The sequence below is a fragment of the Balaenoptera physalus genome (assembly GCF_965194825.1).
Source record: "Balaenoptera physalus genome assembly, chromosome: X".
In the NCBI taxonomy this organism is placed as follows: domain Eukaryota; kingdom Metazoa; phylum Chordata; class Mammalia; order Artiodactyla; family Balaenopteridae; genus Balaenoptera; species Balaenoptera physalus.
Genome location: NC_138903.1, coordinates 36318814 through 36339451, shown reverse-complemented (window position 1 = coordinate 36339451; position 20638 = coordinate 36318814). Strand labels below are relative to the sequence as shown.

General features: G+C 51.6%; 1 protein-coding gene across 2 annotated transcripts in view; it reads left to right on the top strand.

Annotated features, from left to right (window-relative positions):
* The window catches only part of BCOR (BCL6 corepressor), a 116020-nt gene that overhangs the window by 29518 nt on the left and 65864 nt on the right, over positions 1–20638 (top strand). The gene's annotated exons all lie outside the window — the stretch shown is intronic.

Here is a 20638-nt window from a genome sequence, read left to right as displayed (position 1 = left end):
CACTCTAAAGGAGAGCCCTTCCCCCGCCCGCCTCCCCCCCCTTTTGAATCGGAAAGTAGCTTTGTGGCTGCTGGGACCAAAACCTGGGAGGAGGCGGGGGGGGGGGGGAGGCGGCGGTGCCTCGAGCCCAGGCTCAGTGGAGGTCACTCGTGGATGTGGAGGGGGATCCTTCGTACTGCTTGCGACTGTGGGCCTGGGATCTTTAAGGCTGAGCCCAGCCGGATGGAAGAGGTGGGGGAGGGGCATCCAGCTTTCTCGGCTTCTCGGCTGGGAGAGGCTTAATGGGCCCACCACAGGGTGTGTGCTGGCTGAGGCCGTCGCCTTTGCCAGTGGCCCCTCCCTGGCAGGGCGGGGGCGCCGAGTTGCCCAGAGCTGAGGCGGGCCGGGCGCCGCGGGTTCGCGCGGAAGGTTGGAGGGTGTGGGCCCAGGCTGGGGCTGCTCCTCTGCACCCCTCCGCTCCGCCCGCACGGGGACCAGCCAAAGTGTGGGTGCTGGCGGCATGTCAGGGCGCGCCAGGGCTGCTCTCCGCGTTCGAGCGCGTGGAGCTCCCGACTCCTGGCAGCTCCGCGCACGCCGCTTCCAGGGTCTTGTGTTGCGCCCTACTCGCTTGTTTGTCTCGTGTGAGCCTCGTAAACCGCCCTGATTTATTACCCAGACTAAATGCTTAATTTGTGAATATGAAACAGATTAAAAGGGGCGGGGGGGAGGGGGCTTGGGGTCGGCATATTTTAGCAATCAGACCAAAGCAGACCGGCAGATGTTTCAAATTTGTCGACATTTTCAGGCTCATGTGGAAAGCCAGCCAGAATGGTCAAGAGGTCCTTTCTCCTTCCTTCAACCTGAGAACTTGACAATGATCAAAAGGAGGTGATTAGTAGCTACAGAGAAAAGACACCAGCAGGCAAGGAGTTAACAGAGGCAGAGCCCTTCACCTCCAGGATTGGAATGAGGGTGAGGGGTGAGAGCTGGTCACAAAGGCGAGAGGGGTCCGGACTAAAAAGGCCCAAGTCCTAGAAGCCAACTTTGAAGAATAAAGTAGAGGATCCATTAAAAGTTAATTCAGCAAATAAACTTCATTTGCGATAATACAAACAGGAAAGATGGAAAGGCCAACTTAAAATAGCCAAAAGATAATAAAAATAAATTGTTTTTATGCGGCCTGTACATGTGCTTCGCTACAGTGATCTGCAGCGGCATGGGCCTCTCCCGAGCACCCTCTCCCTTTGAAAAGCCCCCATGTGTACAGGCAGTGTTTGGGTTGGGTTTTTTTGGCATTTGTCATTTTGGGGCAACTTCACACATCAAAGGCGAGCACGGTGTTCTTATCAGCTCCCTGGTTTCAGCCGCCCAGTGAAGCAGATACAGTTTCTATAAATTGGACTTCTCCTCTGGGTTTTGATTGATCATCACCATATGAGATTATTGAAAGTCTAATGTCTCATTTCACTTTCTCCAAGGTGTGAGGAGGGGAACAGTTTATTGGAAGTCAGGCCACGTGAAGATTCTGGTGTTGTGCAATAGTAATTTCCATTATCCTAGGTATATCAGCCTCTGGAAACTCCCATGCATCTCCTGCCGGTTCCTTGTACCATCTTCCCCCTACCCCCTCCAGGTCTCAGCTTCAGTCACTGTTAACAGGTACAGTACAAACTAGAGCCTTCTGGAGCCTTTGTAGTTAGAAGGAGAAAATGGCTGTTGACTAAAAATAAGGCAAGAAAAGATTCATTTTTTAAAACATTTATTATTAACTCAAGAATCCCCTCTTGAGGACTGTTTCCTACTCCAAACTTTTTTGTTCTCCTTTTGCCTCAATACCATCTTTCATTTTATTAAAGTTGATTATGGTCCCTCTGTCTTGTCCTCAGCCAGACAAAGGCTTAGGGAAAGTCAGAGAACGTATTAATTATATGTTTCTTGTAAACTGACTTTTCATTTCCCCCTAACACATTTAGTTGGCTTGGTGTTTAGTTCAGCACTCAATTGCTGCAAATATGCTGCTTAAAAACGCTGTCTTTATTAAAACAAATAAATGAATGCAGAGACCTTTCTAATTTCAACTCGCGTGGGCTAGAAACAGAACAGAAAACCGAAAGCGAGAGCAAGAACGAGGGAAAGGCAGCGGGGAGGAGAGAGAAAAGAGACCAGGACACACACACACACACACACACACACACACACACACACACACGCACACACGCAAGCACACGCACGCACGGAGCTTTCCTTCTGCCATTCCTCCCCCCACCCCGCCCCAGCCCTGTTAAACTGGTCCATACAATTGTCCCTGGCCGCACCCTGCAGCTCGCCAGCCCGCCTGGATATTCCATCACTTGGCGCCTAAGGCGATCATTAGCTGAGAATGGACAGCCTCCTCTACCTGCTGGCAGCCCATCACTTACCAGCCAGGGGGGAGGCTGGCTGCAGGTTCCTGCGCCTGGGCTGGACCGCATTTGCTCAGCCCGAGAGGGGGCCTGGGTCCTTGCCCCTGGGTGCATTGGTGCCTAATTAAACTCTATCCAGGGCAACGTGCACTGAATATACGAAGGCTGAGAGGAAGCTGGGGTGGGGTGGGGTGGGGTGGGGTGGGGTTGGGTGGGGGGGAGGCGGTCATTACCTGGGCAGAGAAAGTGAATCTTCTGAGAGAGACAGGAAAGGATCCCCTGATCACACTCTCTGTTTATCCTCGGCAGAGCCTCTGAGTGCACATTTAACTCTGGTGCTGAAATCAAGGAGACATGGAAATGAGGAAGAAAAAAAAAAATCCAGAGCCCACACATAACTAAACAGGGCCTGTGTCACCACCAGGCAGGAGGGAGGTCTTCCGTAGCTCCAAACAGACAATGCTAGCTGCAGAAAAATGACTCGGGTGCCCTTGTGGCATTGGAGTTATTGCTCATGTGCCTCGGCCCCGTCGCACGTGGGAGCCAGAGCTGTATAAATGGCTGTGAGGACAGAAAGGAGCAGACGTGTCAGGAGCCCAAGGACCAGCTGTGTATGTTGTGAAGCTAAACGGACCGTGGAAAAGCAGAGGAAGCATCCTCAGCCGAAGGCCAGGGACCCCACTAAGACCTGAGCCCTGGCAGGACAGAAATGGCCAGACCAGGGCTTAAAGCAACAGCTGGGAAAACAGGAGTGCGCGCAGATCTCAGAGCATAGCCGCCAGGGCTTTGATTGAGCCCCCATTTAGTCCAGCTGAGGAAATCGGTTCAGAGCGTGACAACGCTAGCTCAAGGTGACACATCAGTGCCAAAAGTAGGACCAGAACCCAGAGCTCCCTGCTTTGGGAATCAGAGGAGGAAGAGGACTTCTGGTTAGAGAGGGACCCAGGGTGATCTTGGTCACTGCAGAGCCCAGGTATTTTTGCAACATAGCATTTGTTAAGCGCTTGCTGTGTGCAAAGCGCTGTGCTGGGCCTACGAGACCACAGTGCTAGGGGCCCTCAAAGGCCCGAGCAGGTGAGTAGGGGGTAACACAGGCCATGAAGGACGGTGGGCGATGGGGCTGGGGAATAAGGAAGCTGGCCACTGGAAGGGCCACAGCGAGGTTTACGGGAGGGCAGCCTGGACTTGAGGCCACTCTCCCAGGGGTGGAGGTGCGAGAGAGGCCATCTAGACCAGGGCCTTTCACTCCGCTGTCGTCGGAGGGCCTGCCGGCGTTTCCCAAGGCAGGCCGGGAAAGTGAGTCTCGTGCGAACGGAGGAGGCAACTTTTCTGGCTCGAGCACTACTTGCAGCTCTCTCTCTTGCTCTGGACAAATACGAGAGTGTAGCTTACCCCCCAAAGGCTCCTGGATAAATGGAGGCTCTCTGGGGGAGCTGGTAAGGGAATACCGCCTCCCTTAACAAAATAAACCCGAGACTCTCCAAGGTTTAGCACTGGAAACAGTCTTCCAGCAGAGAAAGGGGGCTGGCTTAAGTGCCCCCGCCCCCCGCTCTGCGCCCCCTGGATTCCACCTGCCCCTTGGGGCGCTCGCAGTGTGATCACAGGTGCCCTCCCTGCAGCCATCTGGCCTCCGCCCAGCCTCTGCTCTTGGTTTCTCTAAGCAGAGGCGAAACACGCTGGAACCTTCAAAGCACATTCCTAAACACTAAGGGAGAGCGGTGGGGAAGCGAAAACAAAGGCCCAGGAGCGCTGGAGCAGTTCAGCTTACAGAGTCTGTGGGCCAACAGGGCTGGCCCAAGTTCAGTCAGACTTCCTGGCCGCGGGCCAGCTGGAGCTGGCAGCCTGCCCCGTCCAGCCCACCACTCAGGCCCACGTCGCCCCCCAGCCCGGGGCACACCCTCGCACCTAGCCCGAACCCCAGGAAACCCTGCTGCCCCTTAGCAGTGCCCTCAGCCCGCCCTCTCCTCATCTAGGTGGCTAGCTCCAGACGGCCAGCGAATGGCCCCTGCAGCCCTCCACCCAGAGCTTGCCAAGAGCGACGGGGTTGCCAGTGGGCCAGACCCTTGGGGTGGCCCGGTGGGTCTGGCAGGGGCGGGGGTAGCTTCAGGCCTTGAGCAGCCAAGTGCGGCCGTTGTGAACACTTCGTCGCTGTTTACCCTTGTGCGTCGTAAAAATATCATCACGTTCTATGTGTGTCAAGGCTGGGAAGCACTGCTAACTCGCGATAAGTGTGACATCCAGGCCCCAAGAGGTACCCATACATATCACGGGGAGAGTATCGGGCCAGATGGACCCTGTCAGAAGGTGAGCACGGCTCATTCATTCCACAAGCACTGCATAGAGCCCCTTCTGTCTGTTGAGCACGGTGCCTGCGACTGTTGGGGGTGGCTGGGGGAGACCCCAGGCTACCAGGCTCTGGGCCCCTCCTTAGAGAACTTACAGTCTCCCCGAGAGATTTAAGCCCCATGTGGCTGAAAACCTCCCTGTGCTCAGAAGTACCTAAAGCCGGCAGAAAGCTGCCCTTGATTTTCCTCCTCAAGCTTATATTTTTCAAGCCAAAGAGTGGATGGAGTGTTTCTGCCCACTTTCCACTTACAGCTGGATAACCAAAGATTCCCCCACACTCTGAGCAGCCAGCCTGCTGGATAGGGACTTGGGAACCGGGAGTTCTGCGCTTTCTTTCCTGAGGTTCCACCCAGACGATGTCACGTGCACGGCAGATGCTACGGATAACACCTGCCTGTGGCACAAAATTCCGAGAATATCAAGGGGCGCCTCTCCGCCGTCCCACCACACCGTTCTTCAGCCACCCAGGCTGCCTCTCTATAGGCAATCACCGCTCCCGGTTTCTTGCTTACCCTCCCCAACATAGTCTATTTTCTTTTTTAAAAAAATTTTGGCCTTGCCCCACAGCATGCAGGATCTTAGTTCCCTGACCAGGAATCGAACCCGTGCCCCCTGCAGTGGAAGCGTGAAATCTTAACCACTGGACCACCAGGGAAACCCCCCAAGATAGTCTATTAAAGCTAATTCTTTTTATTTATTTATTTTTAATTTATTTGTTTTATTTATTTATTTTTGGCTGCGTTCGGTCTTCGTTGCTGCGCGCGGGCTTTCTCTACTTGCGGCGAGCGGGGGCTGCTCTTCGTTGCTGTGCGCGGGCTTCTCATTGCGGTGGCTTCTCTTGTTGCGGAGCGCGGGCTCTAGGCGCGTGGGCTTCAGTAGTTGTGGCACGAGGGCTCAGTAGTTGTGGCTCGCGGGCTCTAGAGCGCAGGCTCAGTAGTTGTGGCGCACGGGCTTAGTTGCCCCGCGACATGTGGGATCTCCCCGGACCAGGGCTCGAACCCGTGTCCCCTGCATTGGCAAGCGGATTCTTAACCACTGTGCCACCAGGGAAGCCCAAAGCTAATTCTTTTTAAAACATTTAAATTTTATTTTGAAAAAAAATCCAAAACCCACAGAAAAATGTAAAGAACAAGTACAATGAACACCCATATAGGAAGGCAGGTTTTTGAAAGCACTGTATTTATTCAACACTCCTACCCTTGGAAAGAATTCAAAACCCCTTCAAAGATCTGAATTAATTTAACTTTATCTTAAAATGTTACTTAGGCCCGCATGGATACATTGCTTGTACAGGGGGCTCCCCTCATAGCCCCCAGCACCTTATCATTGCCCTTGGCTCGTGGGAGGTTTCTGGGATTCAATAGCCAAGACAACACAGTAGCTGGTAGGGCACAGCCAGTCTGCCCTGGTTCCTTCCAAACCTGGCTCGGCCACTTGACCAGCTGCGTGGCCTTGGGCAATTGCTCTCAGTGTGGCCTTGGGCAATTGCTCTCAGTGCCTCACTTTGCCTGTCTATGAAATGGAGGGGGGGGGGCAGATAAAACAACAGATTTCATAATGTTGGGAGAATTAAGTTAGTTGATGGAGATAAAGCAAGTAAAATAGTGCCTGGCATATAGAAGGTGCTTAACAGGTACTGGGGAGACAAGACAAACACATTTGGTATCAGCTTTGCTTCGGTGATTGCACGTGAGTCATTTGGCCCTGAGTTCATGGCCTCCCAGTTTTCATCAGTAACCGCGAGAGAGGCCAGAGGAAACCCAGAATGTGGCTTCATAATCCTTCCCAGCCTGAGAGAATTGCCCTGGCTCAGCTCTGCTCGGAGCCGGGGGCTTCCCCTGGACAGTTTCCACACTCATGAAGAGTTTCTAGCCGTGCTTATTAAAAAGACATTTGGAGGGAAAGCCTTTTTTTTTTTTTTTTTTTTTCCTCCCCATTTTCTAGCCTGGCTAGTTGCTTCCCTGCTGATAGAACCATCTTCGAAGAAAGAACTAGCGTTTACTTTCGGGACAAAGCCAGGAAGAATACATCCTTCTCCCTCAGGGAGTTCCAGGCTCACAAAGGCCCGTTTCAGGCCCAAGTTGAGGGTCAGACGGGGCAAGTGGGTACGATCCCAGGAACCACCCCCCCACCCCCGCATCTGACAAGCCAGAGAGGGTCTTAAGGACCCTCAGACAAAGTTGTCCAGGATGCTCTTCACATGGGCAGCGTCGAATGGCAGATGTCTGACGAGCCAGAGGCAAGAGACGACACGAGAAAGATAAGGAAATTTGTTTAAAGGTATACTTTGCTCTGTGCTATAAAATACTGCGCCTAATGTTAGGCTTTGACGGCTGTAATGTCTGACCTTGACATTGTGGTGTTTCTGCCATATAATTTAATTAACGTGTGATGCTGGCCCAATGCCAGGGAGTCAAATGTCCTGACGGCTCTTGGAAGCCACATCAGTCCCTTTGAAGTTCCCCCCAGTGAACCGACACACACAAACCTCCTAAGGCTGAGGACAGCCCCTGAGATGGGCCACAGAAACTTAGCAGTGTCGTGGTTCCATTGGATGGCGCTGGCCAAGCCACCTGCTGACTTGTCACAGTTCTGGAGGCCTGCTGTGGTTTCTGAGGGCCCTGACCACGGGGAGCGGCTCCTTGAGGAAAAAATCCCTCACCCCTCATCAGGGACAATATCCGGCGATCTGCTCACAGATTTTTTTTTCTGCACAAAATGTTTTCTTCTTCCTCAACTTTGCCTATCATCACGTCGTTGAGCTTCACAGAGGAACACAAATTAGACAAGAGGCATATTAATTGAAGGCAAAAAGGACTATCCATCCATTCCGTACATAATTATTTAACACCTGCCACGCTCCTACTAGGGCTTTGGGCGTTTACAGCAGGGAACAAAACAGTATCTTGGCCATAATAAAACTTTGTTTTACTTGAGAAACAGTAAGTGCATGAGCCATATATATATATATATATATATATATATATATATATATAAATGTTTATATATATATATATAAAACATTTCAGGTTATGATAAATCTATGAAGAATTAAGAAGGGTAAGGGGAGGGACTTCCCTGGCGGTCCAGTGGTTAAGACTCCACGCTTCCAGTGCAGGGGGTGTGGGTTCAATCCCTGCTCTGGGAACTAAAATGCATATGCTGCACAGCATGGTCAAAAAAAACAGGGGGTAAGGGGAGAGAAATGAGATGTTCTTTTAGATGGCAGATCGTGCATTGATGGAATAAAGTGCTCAGGTGGAATATCAGTCCACGCTTGCTGCAATTATGCTGTATAACGAGCTACTACCCCCAGACTTAGTAGTTGACATCAGTAAGCATTTAGTTCTCACATCCGTGTCTGTGGATCCCCTGTGGTTAGCTGATCTAGACTGTGCCCGACTGGGCTTGACTGCAAGTGTGGGTTGGGTCCAGTCTGCTCCATGGGTCTCTCATCCTCCAAGGACGAACGGGCTACTTCGGACACGGCCTCCTGGCAATAGCAGAAGTGCAAGAGGGTAGAGTAGAAATGCAATGACTCAAGTCCTAGACTCAGAGCTTGTACACTGTTACTTCTGCTTACATTCCACTGGCTGAAGGACATTCGTGGCCTGACATCAATGGGGTGGGGGTGGGGGGGCCACACCACCTCTAGAGGGATGAACTGTAAAGTCACGTGGCAAAGGGCGTAGATATAGGGTGGGGTGAAGATTTGGGAACAGTAATGCAATCTGAAACAGATGGTTCAAACCAAAACTATGTATCTCTAGCTAAGACATTTATATATACAAATATGTATATGAAATTATATGGGGCTTCCCTGGTGGCGCAGTGGTTGAGAATCTGCATGCCAATGCAGGGGACACGGGTTCGAGCCCTGGTCTGGGAAGATCCCACATGCCACGGAGCAACTGGGCCCGTGAGCCACAATTACTGAGCCTGCGCGTCTGGAGCCTGTGCTCCGCAACAAGAGAGGCCGCGATAATGAGAGGCCCGCGCACCACGATGAAGAATGGCCCCCACTTGCCACAACTAGAGAAAGCCCTCGCACAGAAACGATGACCCAACACAGCCATAAATAAATAAATAAATGAATAAAAATTAAAAACAAAAAAAAAAGTTTAAAAAAAAAAAGAAATATGACTGCCTTTGCTGGAATCCTCTGTTTTAGATTACATTAAATCCATGCAATAATTACACATTCACATCCCTGAGGTGGTTTATTATGGGACCAGAGGCTTCTGAATCATGGCCGCCAACCTCAGGAAACCTGGGAAGATGGACCACAGGCCATCCCAATGCCGAGAAAGAACACCATGATGGAGACCTTTCTTCTTGCCTGGGTTTCCTACGTAAGGATGGGGGTGTAGGTGGGAAAAACCAGAGGAGACCCGAGACCTAGCAAGTGTCCTTGCTGGCCTCTGAGCATGTCTTGGAGTGACACAAATCTGGAGTAAGACCCAGGAAGTGTCACCACTGGACCTCACTCTACTACCAAGTACATTCTAGCTAGTCTCACTGGCTGTCTAGGACAGGCCTTCTTCATGCATTGATTGTTTAAGGGAATAGGTAGAAAATTCCAGCTCTTTCTTACAGCTCCTTCCCCCCCCATCCTGCCCTGCCTTTCTCATGCCGTCCTTGAATAGTGTGGGAGGGATGCCTAATGTCTCTTCAAAAAGTGATGTTGTTTAAAATCGGGCCTCCCTTCAATGAATTCCTCCAGGGCTCTGCAGTAAGCCAAGTACTGGAAACTGGCCCTTCCCTTTAGGAAGGAAAGCTCGCTGTTCAATTGATTCCGACAGCTAATGGAGTATAATCACCTTTGCCCAAAGTGATCCCAATCAAAGGAATCCACTGTATAAAAATTCAAGGTGGCAGCATCGAGATTTACATCTTGTAAGCAGAGAGAATGGAGTGTTGGGGCAGATGTTTAATGGTGGGGCCCCATGAGGATTCAGACCATCTCTTATTTGGGGGAATTCTGCCTCCTGTCTCCAAAGGTGTGTGAGGTGATCCATCTTCTGTAACTAATCCTAGCCTAGGTCTGGAGAGGGGACCAGCTGGATGTAATCGCCTCTTAGACCAGCCGCCATTATGGAGCGTGTCGGGCACTCCTGAAACTGCAACTTGCTCTCTGATTTCACTGACAACTTTGCTTGATTTAACTGGGTCCATCTTGAACTTATCCATGTCGGAACGTCCCTCGGCTTTGTTTCTTTGTCACTCTCCATGTAAATCTCTTCGCAACTCTATCCCAGAGGCCCTTCTGTGCCTTCTGCCTTCATTCCCCATTAGATGATGACGATGACAATGGTAATGATTTCGTTTTTATTGACGCAAAATAGCTGTACAGAAAAGCACACAGATCATTAGAGTCGGGCTTGATGAACACACCCATATATCCAGTGCCCAGATCAGGAAACATCACCAGCACCCCAGAAATCATCTCGTGCCCCCTTCCAAGTACTACGGCCCCAGAGATAACTGGTAACCTAACTTCTAATAGCATGATTAGCGTTGCCTGATTTGGTACTTTACAGAAACGGAATCTACGATATGAAATTTTTGTGTGTCTGGTTCCTCTTGCTCCACGCTGTGCTTATAAGATCCATCCGTAGTGTGTGCTGGATGGTTCACTCATTCTCTTTGCTGTGTACTATTCCATGGTATGAATACACCACATTTTATTTCTCCGCTATTCTCCTGTTGATGGGTACTTGGGCAGTTTCGCTTTGGGGCTATTCCTAATAGTGCCACTATGAACACTTATGTACATGCCTTCTAGTGAATAGATGGACACGTTTCTGCTGGGTGTCTGTATACCCACAAGCTGAGTCGCTGGGCCTGTGTTCAGCTTTCATAGATGGTGTCAAACCTTTTCCAAAGTGGTCATGCCAGTTTATATTCCCAGAACTGAATAGGAGAATTCTCCTTGCCAGCACTTGGAATTTTCTCTTTCCTTTTAGGCATTCTGGTGGACCCTATGAGATTTCAAGCTCCTAAAGGGCAGAAACAAAGGATTTTTCTTCCTTGAAAATTCTCCCAAGTGTCTCCTGTAAAACCATCCTGGGGAAAATGTTAGCTGATGCCCTGGGAAATAAAAGCACATGGTTTTCTTTTACTTTTCAGGAAAAGCTGAAATGTGGTCCCTGATCTTTAATGACAGTAGCTTTTGGAAACTGAGAAAATAAAAATCTGGATCGAGCCTCAAATTCCCACTCCCACCCTCCCAACCACCACCAATCTGGTCCTGCTCTACAGTGGTTTCCATATGACACAAGCACACCTGCCCGGCAGCCCCAGGCTTCCCACTGCCCACCCACACCCTCTGGCCCGCTCTGCTCCCTGAGGGAGACTCAGCTCCTGGATCCCCCACCTGGAATGATCTCCTTGCTCACCTTGATGCCCAGCTCCAGGCACACCTCCTCCACAGAGCCCTCCCAGACTACCTTTAAGTTGAAATCTCCCAGGTGCCTTTGTGCTTATTGTCACAGCCACAAAACTTATCCTTTGTTTGTTCGGTTACACCTTATCTCCTCAGCTCAGTTGTAAGTTCTTGGACGGACCACGGTGTCTAGCAAGGTGTTCTCACACACCAGTTGCCTACAATGTGCTTATTGATCAGATACATGACCGTTAGGTTCTGTCTCTTAGTTGTGTGGGGCCGGAGAAGACTTCTCAGATGTTAAGATCAAGAAAGTCTCAATTGACTCAGATGAGCACATGTGGTGAGTGGTGTCCTGACACTGGGTATATTTTGAAGAAAAGCTTGCTGGTCCCCTCTAATTGTCTCTGATAACCTGGCTGAGCAGCGGGGCCTGCTGCTTGGTTCACTCACCAATGGTCTCAGTATCACCTGGGGTGTCAGCGTAGAATGCAGTGTCCTGGCCTTACTCCTTAGACCTGGGGTGGGACCTGGAAATCTCTATCTTCACCTCTCACCACAGTTGACGCTGATGCACAGCCAGGTTTGGAAACTAATTGATTCTGAAAAGAATGTTCTCTTCTAGGAAGTGAGACAATGTCAGGGGGCATGTGAGGAGGGGCTGTGATAGACTGTTTGGATTGAGAGAGGCAGAGTTTGAGTCTTAACTCTTCCACTTACCAGGCGTGTGACCATGGACAAGGCACTCAACCCCCCGAGCCTCAGTTTCCTCTTCTGTGAAGTGGGAACCTCACTATGGATCTGGTTTTGGTGTAAAAATTACCCCAGATTTGTTGGTAGGTAATTTATCAACAAATTACTTTGCCCCTTAAAACAACTGTCTTATTTCGGTCACAATTCTGTGGGTCAGGAGTTCTTGGAAGGGCTCAGCCGGGTGGTTCTTCTTGGGTGTTACAGTCAGGTATCAACAGGGGCTGCAGCCATCTGAGGGATGTCCGAGATGGCACGCCCACGCGGCTACCAGTTGTTGCTGGCCGTTGTCTGGGAGCTCAGCTGGGCTGTAAACTGGGGCATCTACCTGTGACTCCCCAGCATGGCCATGACTTCTTTTTGACTTGTCCCAGAATGGGTGCCCCAGAAAGCCAGGAGGAAGCTGCATGGCCTTTTCTGACTTGGCCTTAGAAGTCTCACAGCATCACTTCTGTTGCATTCAGAGCAGTCATGAGCCCACCCAGATTTCTAGGAGTGGGATCACCGCCCTCACCTCTTGATGGGAAGAGTATCAAATGACCCACGGACCTGTTTAAAACTGCCACGGTATCTGATGGGGTTGTGATGAGGATTAAGTGAGATATCTTTGAAGTGCTGGACAAATGTGAATTCCTCTTCTAGTTTGAGACCCAGGAGCTCCCAGGGCAAAGTCAGTGCCAGGTGCCAGGTTTCCAGTTGCTTTTGTTCATGTCTACTGGGCTGTAAGGATGGGGTGAAGGGACAGTCTTTCTCAGTTTTTTTTTTTGGCGGGATCTTAGTTTCCCAACCAAGGATTGAACCTGGGCCACGGCAGTGAAAACGCCGAGTCCTAACCACTGGACCACCAGGGAACTCCCTCTTTCTCAGTTTCTAGTCATTTCTAGTGCCTTGGGATAGTTAGTACAGGGCAGCAGTGAGGTACTTTCTGATTCCCCGATGGGGGTTGTTGGATACACAGGGTCTCCCGTGGTCCCCTGAGACCCCGTATCAGCCCCAACTGAGTGCCTGGGCTCAACTGGAACCTTCTTGGGCTCCAAATGGGAACACCCGGCTGAGGACACAATGTCTCCAGGACAGATGCCCTGGTGTGGGTCCCTTGGGAGGCCCACACGTGTTGGGATGGGGAACTGAGTGGCAGCTGAATAGAAAGCAGTCAGAGAGTGGCTCTTGGGGGCATTGTTCTTCCTTCTCTTGTTCAGGAGTGGGTCCCATCTCTGCCCTTGCTTTCTTCACCCCAGGTCGGGAGAGAGTCGGGGGGCTGAGGAGAGGTCAAAGGGAGACCATTGGGCCAGCTCCTGGGCTGCCAGGGGAAGATGGGGGATGGCTTGCCTTCCAGAGCTGCATTCAAGGGTGCCTCCGGATAAGGCAGCGTTAAGAGGGAGGCTGGGTTCCAGCTGGTGCCAGAGTGGGTAGGATTTGCCCAACAGGGAAGGCAGGACAGAAGAGGCAGGAGCCCTTACGCGTCTGCTCCAGTGAGCTGCTGTCCTTTGGGAAGGTGGCCGAGTGCCCTCCCTGAGGAGCTCTCCCATGGACCCCTCTTGCTCACACTCTTATTCTGGAGGAAGACGGCGGGACCTGTGTTTGGCAGCCTGAGGATGCTGCTCCCTTTGGTCCTGCTTTTCCTTCTGGGGCTCCCTCACCTTCTTCATCACCACCACTAGCCTACCTCACGTTGGGCGACCGTGTTGTTCAGAGCAGGGCGGGTAAGGCTCAGAACCGCACAGCCGTGCAACACTTTAGCCCCCAGAGCTCACATTATTGCGCTCCTACGTGCCCGACACCGTGCTGAGGGCGAGAAATGGTCCACAGGCCTCGTGATGCCGGTCAAGGAGAGCAAATTGATGAACAGGCACCACGTGCCCAAGTGAATGATACACGTGTGGGAGCACCTCAGGAATCCATGGCCGGGCAGCTCTCGGAGGGCTGGGGAGGCCAGGAGAGGACTAACTAGGCTAGGCCATAATGCAGGCTGCTCATCCTCTCACAGCTCCGTGCCTCAGTTTCCGCATCTGTAAAGTGGGGATAACGAGGTGCCCGCCTTGAAGCGTCAGTCATGAGGATGAAATGAGGGGATGCAGATAAGCACTTGGCAGGGCCCCGGGCACACAGTCAGCCCCTAATCAAGTTGGTCTTCAGTGGTTAGGGATTTGCATAAGCAGGAGTGAGGGAAGGAGGGAGGGCAGAGTCATCCAGAAGGAGAAACCAGCGGGGAGCCCGGAGGGAGGTGGTGGAGGGGCGGCCTCCTACAGGGCTGGGTTCCATCCGCCCCTTCCTGCCCCCAGGTAAGGACAACGAAGAGCTCCCCACGCCCCCCACCTCCACCTCCCCAAGGCCTCCCAGCTCCTCCCCCCTTCGGACTGCGACACCTGCTCCCTGAGGCTTTTCCAGGTGGCTCCACCCTGGTTCTCCCTTGCGAACCTGGCCTGGCTCCTCCTTATAGACCAGCTCCTCCTATTTCTATTCACTGCGTGGTGGGGGGATCCCCATTCTCCTTAAGCATCAAACCTTGGGGGAGAAGAAAGACCGTCACTTTGCAAGTCCAGGCCCACTAGCTTTGTGACCTTAGGAGAGGTACTTAACGTCTGAGTCTCAGTTTCCTCATCAACAAGAGGGTAATCCCTGTGACTAGTGACTTGTTCTGCCCACACTTCTAGGAGAATTAAATAAGAGAATGCATTAAATATGCACCTAATATTAGTAGGTGCTTAATAAATGGTGGCTATTTCCATAGTGATTCTACTGCTGTGTATCCAGAAGGTGTTCGGTTAAACGACATCCGGGGATTTGCCTGGCATAGGCAGCCACTCCTTGTTGGCAGATAAAGAAATGGAGGTCTTCCTCTCTTAATGATTCGGGGAAAGCGCTCCCTGCCCCCTTTCCCTCCTGAGAGGTACCCCATGCTGTGCTTCAGAATTGGAAACAGCAGGCACAGACACAGTGCAGGGTCAAGCCAGAGGTAGCTGAGGGAAGAAAGAGTTCTAGATAAAGATTTTTCTCACTTAATGGAGGGCTTTGCCCAATAGTCACGAAAACATAACTTTCTTCTAAAACTCTGGGATGGAACCCTTTCTATAGTACGTTTCAATGAGCTGTATTAGTTTGTTATTGCTGTGTAACAAACTGCTCTAAAATGCAGTGGCTTAACACAACAACAATTTCTTCTTCCTCACCATCGGGTGGGTTGGCCGGGCTCGTTCATGCAGCTCACTCATCTCAGGGGAGGCCCAAGGTGGCCTCATGCACAGTATGGCAGTACCAGTTCTCAGCTGGGGTGAACAGTGGCTCTCCAGCCTGTCACCTCGAATCCTCTAATACACAAGACTGGCTTCCTTATGTGGCATTTTCAGAACTGCCTGAGAGAGTGAAGCAGGTTGCTGCAAGGTCTTTTAAGGCCTTATCTCAGAAGTCACACAGTATCACTTCTGCCACATTCTGTTGGTCAGAGCGAGTCACCAGGCCAGCCCAGCTTCTAGGAAAGGGGACACAGATTCCACTCTGTATTAGTCTGCTCTGGCTGCCATAACAAAAGTACCGCAGACCAGGTGCCTAAAACCACCGAAATATACTGCCTCACAGATCTAGAGGCTGAAAGTCCAAGATCAAGGTGTGGGTAGGGTTGGTGGCTTCTGAAGCCTCTCTCCTTTGGCTTGTAGATGGCTACCTTCTCCCTGTGTCCTCACATGGTCTTCTCTCTGTGTGTCTGTGTCCATATTTCCTCTTCTTATAAGGACCCAGTCAGACTGGATTAGGGCCCACCTGTGTGAACTCATTTTGAATGACCACATTTTAACTTAATTACCTCTTTAAAGACCCTAACACCAAATACAGTCACATTCAGAGCTACTAGGGCTTAGGATTCCAAAATATGGATTTGGGGGGACACAATTCATCCCATAACACACCCTTTGGTGAGGAGAGCTACAAAGTTGTGACCATCTTTTTTTTTTTGTGGCCATTTTTAATCTATGGCAGGAGACTATAGTAAATGCTCAAACATGCAACTGCTAGTACTGTTATTTCTGCTATTTTATTACCTGACTGTTGTGAGGTTAGTGAGGAAAAACTCCAACTCTAGGTCCTTAAACCCTCCAGATTCACTCTCTCCAACAAACACACATCTTTCCCAGGGCAGCTGCCCTAGTACATCACTGCAGGCGCTCAGCAGGCTGCAAGGACCTCACGTGCCTGTGCCACTGGCTCCCTGGCTTTGAGGAGACTGTGTGGGCAACCTCCCAGAACAGGACAAGCCAGGCTGGCCTCACTGGCCTTTATCACCCCACACCCCAGGCCCCAGACAAACCCCTCCATCTTCCATCTGGCCTGCCGCTTCCCCCAAGTGCCTGGGGTGTCTTTTTCAGGGCAGTCTAGTTCCCATAACACCTGACTTATACATACAGGGTGTTTAATAAGAGTTTGAAGAATAGAATTGAGTTCGGAATCTTCATGGTCCCCTTAACCCCTAGCTCAACGATTCCCCCCAGTCCTCATATCTCAAAGTCACCAAGAGCCCAGTGGGGATTTGGAAGGTTTCTCCTATCGCAGCTTCTCTGGTTGTTATTCCTCCCCTCCCAGGCCCCTGCCCCTTCCCCCAAATCCATTCCACAGCTGCCTTTCCTTACCACGTGGCATCCTCAAAGACTCAGGGTTTTGACATTGAACCTGACTTTTATCTGCTGTGGATTGGTGGAATGGTGATGCTGGGAGAGAGGAAACATTTCTGCTCCCCCCAGAACCCCCTTACACACACACACACACACACACACACACACACACACATACACACACACAGACTTCCGGAGCCAGATAAATGCAGGAAAGTAAGACACAGCTGCAGGTCCAGCCACCCCAAGAGAAATGAGAAAGTGTGGAAGAAAACAAGAAGAAAAGGTGCGGAGTTGGGAGAGGTCAAGTGCCATATTATTTGCAGTTCTGATGGGCACACAGCGCAGCTCAGGGATGCGGTGTTGGTAGCAGCCCAGCAGAAAAGGCTGACAAAGCCAACACCCATTGCCAGAGCCGCAGCTCTGCGGGGCGGCCTGATGAGTTCTGCCTCTGAACACCATTGTGAATGGACGGGATGGTGAATGTGCAGAAACCTTCACCCCCAAAATGCGATTAACTGACTGTAGCGCCCCTACTGACTACACTGCCCTCCCGCCCACAGTGACCCTCCACCCCCGTCCCCACCTGCCACTGCACACACAGCTTGGTGGCATGCCAGGTGTGAGGTACCCTCCAGGGTGGGAGAAACCGGTCCATCCAGAAGGGGAATTCACCCAGGGATCTCAGGAAAGAGCCACAACGGGGATTTCTGATCCCCAGGACCCCCCTTTTTTTTTTAAAGTTGCTGCTTACATGGATGGACCTAGAGATTATCATACTAAGTGACGTAAGTCAGAAAGAGAAAGACAAATATCATAGGAGATCACTTATATGTGGAATCTAAAAAAAATGATACAACTGAACTTATTTACAAAACAGAAACAGACCCACAGACTTCAAAAACAAACTTCTGGTTACCGGGGGGAAGGGTGGGGAGAGGGATAAATTAGGAGTTGGGGATTAACATATACACACTACTATATATAAAGTAGATACCCAACAAGGGCCTACTGTATAGCACAGGGAACTCTACTCAACACTCTGTAATAACCTATATGGAAAAAGAATCTGAAAAAGAACAGATATATGTATATGTATAACTGAATCACTTTGCTGTACCCCTGAAACTAACACAACATTGTAAGTCAACTATACTCCAATATAAAATTAAAATTAAAAAAATAATAACGGTAAGAAACGACCCCAAAAAATTGCCTCTTGACCCACAGTGGATGCCTTTGACCTGTAGAAAGGAAGGTCAGCCAGTATCTGAGACTCCCTGGCCTCCGAGTTGCCCCAGGGCCCAGGCAAGAGGTCAGAGCCACACTAACTGCCCTGCTGTGGCCAAGAGCCCCTGCTGGGCTGAACAGTTCCTGCTAAGTCAGAACGCGTTCTCCCAACAATCTGGCTGCTCGTCAGGCCCAGGCGGCAGTGAGCAGCCCCTGGCTGAGTGTGACGCTGGGCTGCGGGCCTTTGAAACAAGCACGCTTCGCTTCACTCGACTCTGAGTTGTCTGCTTGGAAACAGAGAACATCTTGGCCCCGGCGGTGAGCGATCTAAGCCCTGGTGGCAGGGGAGTTGAGATTCTCGGGATGACCGGCTGAAGGCTGCTAAGAATATCCAGCCACAGGCCTGACCACAAGCCAGTGAAGGCCCCACGTGGCGGCTTCCGTGGTCCTTCAGGCGTGGGAGGAAGAAGCTGTCTGGGCAGCCGGTGCTCGTGGGGTCCCTCGGTTGGAAGTGTGTAGACGCAGAAGTAAAGAGTAAGGTCAGGTAACATTTTAAAAAATCCAAGAAGCCCATCCTGCCCCCAGGGAATGCATAATCCCAGGAGGAAGGACATCAGCCACAAGGGACTTAGTGCGCGTTACAGGTTAAAGCGAGGACAACCAAACAGAAGGGGCCGGCGGCAAGCCACCTCACATGCGTCTGTGAGGCTGCAAGTGCCAAAGAGCGAGCACCCACACCAGCTTCCTGCAGCCAGATCAGGTGGGTCTCGTGGCCTAGCAGCTGGCGGCCTGATGGGAAGCCCGGGATACATGGTCCGTCCTCTAGACCTCAGTTCCCACATCTGCAAAGCCAGGGATTCGGGTCACTGTTTCATAAACGTTTTGAAAGGTCAGGTCTCAGACCTTCCGGACGTTGATGCATGCGCCCCCTGAAAAATGGACACGGGCACCAAGGCCACCATTTTTGCACCATTTGAAGGGGTTGCCCGGCCCCAAGCTGACCATCCAAGGATCTCAAGCAAAGGTTCTGAGGTTTTGGCTTAGGGGAGGAAGTATTCTTGGAGGTCTGGAGAGGACTGGGAAGAGTTCAGGGATAAAGTGGGATTGAAGGAGGGGCAGAAATGAAATATCTACTCCTTCATCCAACAAATGTGGTGAGTGGCAGCTGTGGGCAGGCACAGTGGGTGCAGCCACAGAGGAAACACAGGGGTCCTGGGTCTTGTGGGACCGCCTTTCTAGCTGGAGAGACAAGCCCCTTCGGCTCCAGCCACACAGGCCGTCGTTGTTCCCTTGCTCAAATAGTTCAGGGGCAGTCGTACTTCAGGACCTGCGCACTTACCCTTCAGCTGCCTGGAGCTCTTTTTCCCTTATCCCCAGACAGCTGGTCCCCTCTCAGCTCAGAAGCCATGCCCGGGATGAGGCCTCCCTGGCCATCCCCGCCCCTCGCAGCCACGCTGCCCTGTTTCATCTTCTTTGCAGCTCATATCATCATCCGAAGTTATCTTCTCTATTTGCTTTGTGTTTATGGTCCGTCTCCCTTAGCACAGGGACCCTGTCAATCTTGTTCTCCACGGTGCCCTGGCGCCCAGGACAGTGCTCGGCATAGAGTAAACACCTGTCAGAGATGCGATGAACAAAATGAACTAATTACAGACTTAAAGATAGATTGCTGCAAACTGGTGAGGCCTGTGGTGTAAGGCTAAGGACCAGGTGGTTTGAGAGGGTGAAGCTGGGGGACTAACCTGGCTCGGGGGAATGTGTCTTAGAGGCAATGCTGTTTAGATAGAGCTCCAAATGACTAGGAAAGTGGGGTGGAGGGAAGACGGATCCGGGCAGTCTCCTGGGATGGCCCGGATGTGGGCAGGGGCTGGAAACAGAAGCCGAGAGCAAAGGTCTGAAGGGTAGGGCCTGGTGAGCTGGCTGAGGGTTTATCATCTTCATCTCAGTAGTGAAAGCTGTAGGGGTACCATTGCTCTGGCTCCAGGGCGCTGTGCCCCCTATTACCTCTCTGATCCATCCTCCTGCTTTACACTCTGGCCACACTGGAATCCTGCTTGTTCCTTACACACCGCAGACACCCTCCCGCCACAGGTCCTTTGCACTGGCTATGCTTCTGCCTGCAACTCTCTTCCTCCAGAAATCCTCTTGGCTCCCTCACCTCCTTCGAGTCTTTGCTCACCTCTCACCTCCTCAAAGAGGATTCCCCTGACCACCCCGAATCCTGAAACCTTCTCCCTACCCCCTGCCCTCCTGCTGGCCCTTACCTGCTCCCACTTTTCTTTCCTTGGTGTGTATCACTGTCTACTGTCCGAGGCAATTTTAAGACCCGTTACCTTTATTGTCTATCATCCATCTCTCTCCTGCTGGAATACAAGCACCTCAAGGACAGGCATCCGTTTTCCTCCCCAGGATGTGCCGAGTGTCTGGAAGGGCACCTGGTACCCAGTAGCAGTCAAGATTTGCAGGGATGGTCATTGCTGTTGGCTGCTGTGCTGGAAATGGACGGCAGAGGGGCAGAAGCGGACCAAGGGGGCCAGTTAGGAGGTCACTGCCAGGTCTTAGGCAAGAGATTGTGCTAGGCAGGCGCTGGATGCAGAGGGAATGGATGACTCCTAGAGCTGCCAAGAGGACAGAAAACAGGATTTGGTGATGGGTCAGGTTGCAGGGGTGAGATGGTCAGAGAGCTCAGAGGTGACTCCCGGGTCCCTGGACTGCATTCTGGGCATAACTGGGTGTCATGACCAGGTGGTGTGTGGGAACCAGGGAGAAGAAGCAGGGTTAGAGGAAAGAAGGGAGAAAGGGGTTCCCGGAGGGGAACAGTCATGGGCACCAGTGGGGGAAAGGCTCACCTGTCTAGGGGAGAGTGAAAAGTGCGGTTTGGCTGGAGTGGAAGGAAGTTCCTGCGGAGGAGAGGAAGATGGCAGGAAAGGCCGGATCAGGGGGCC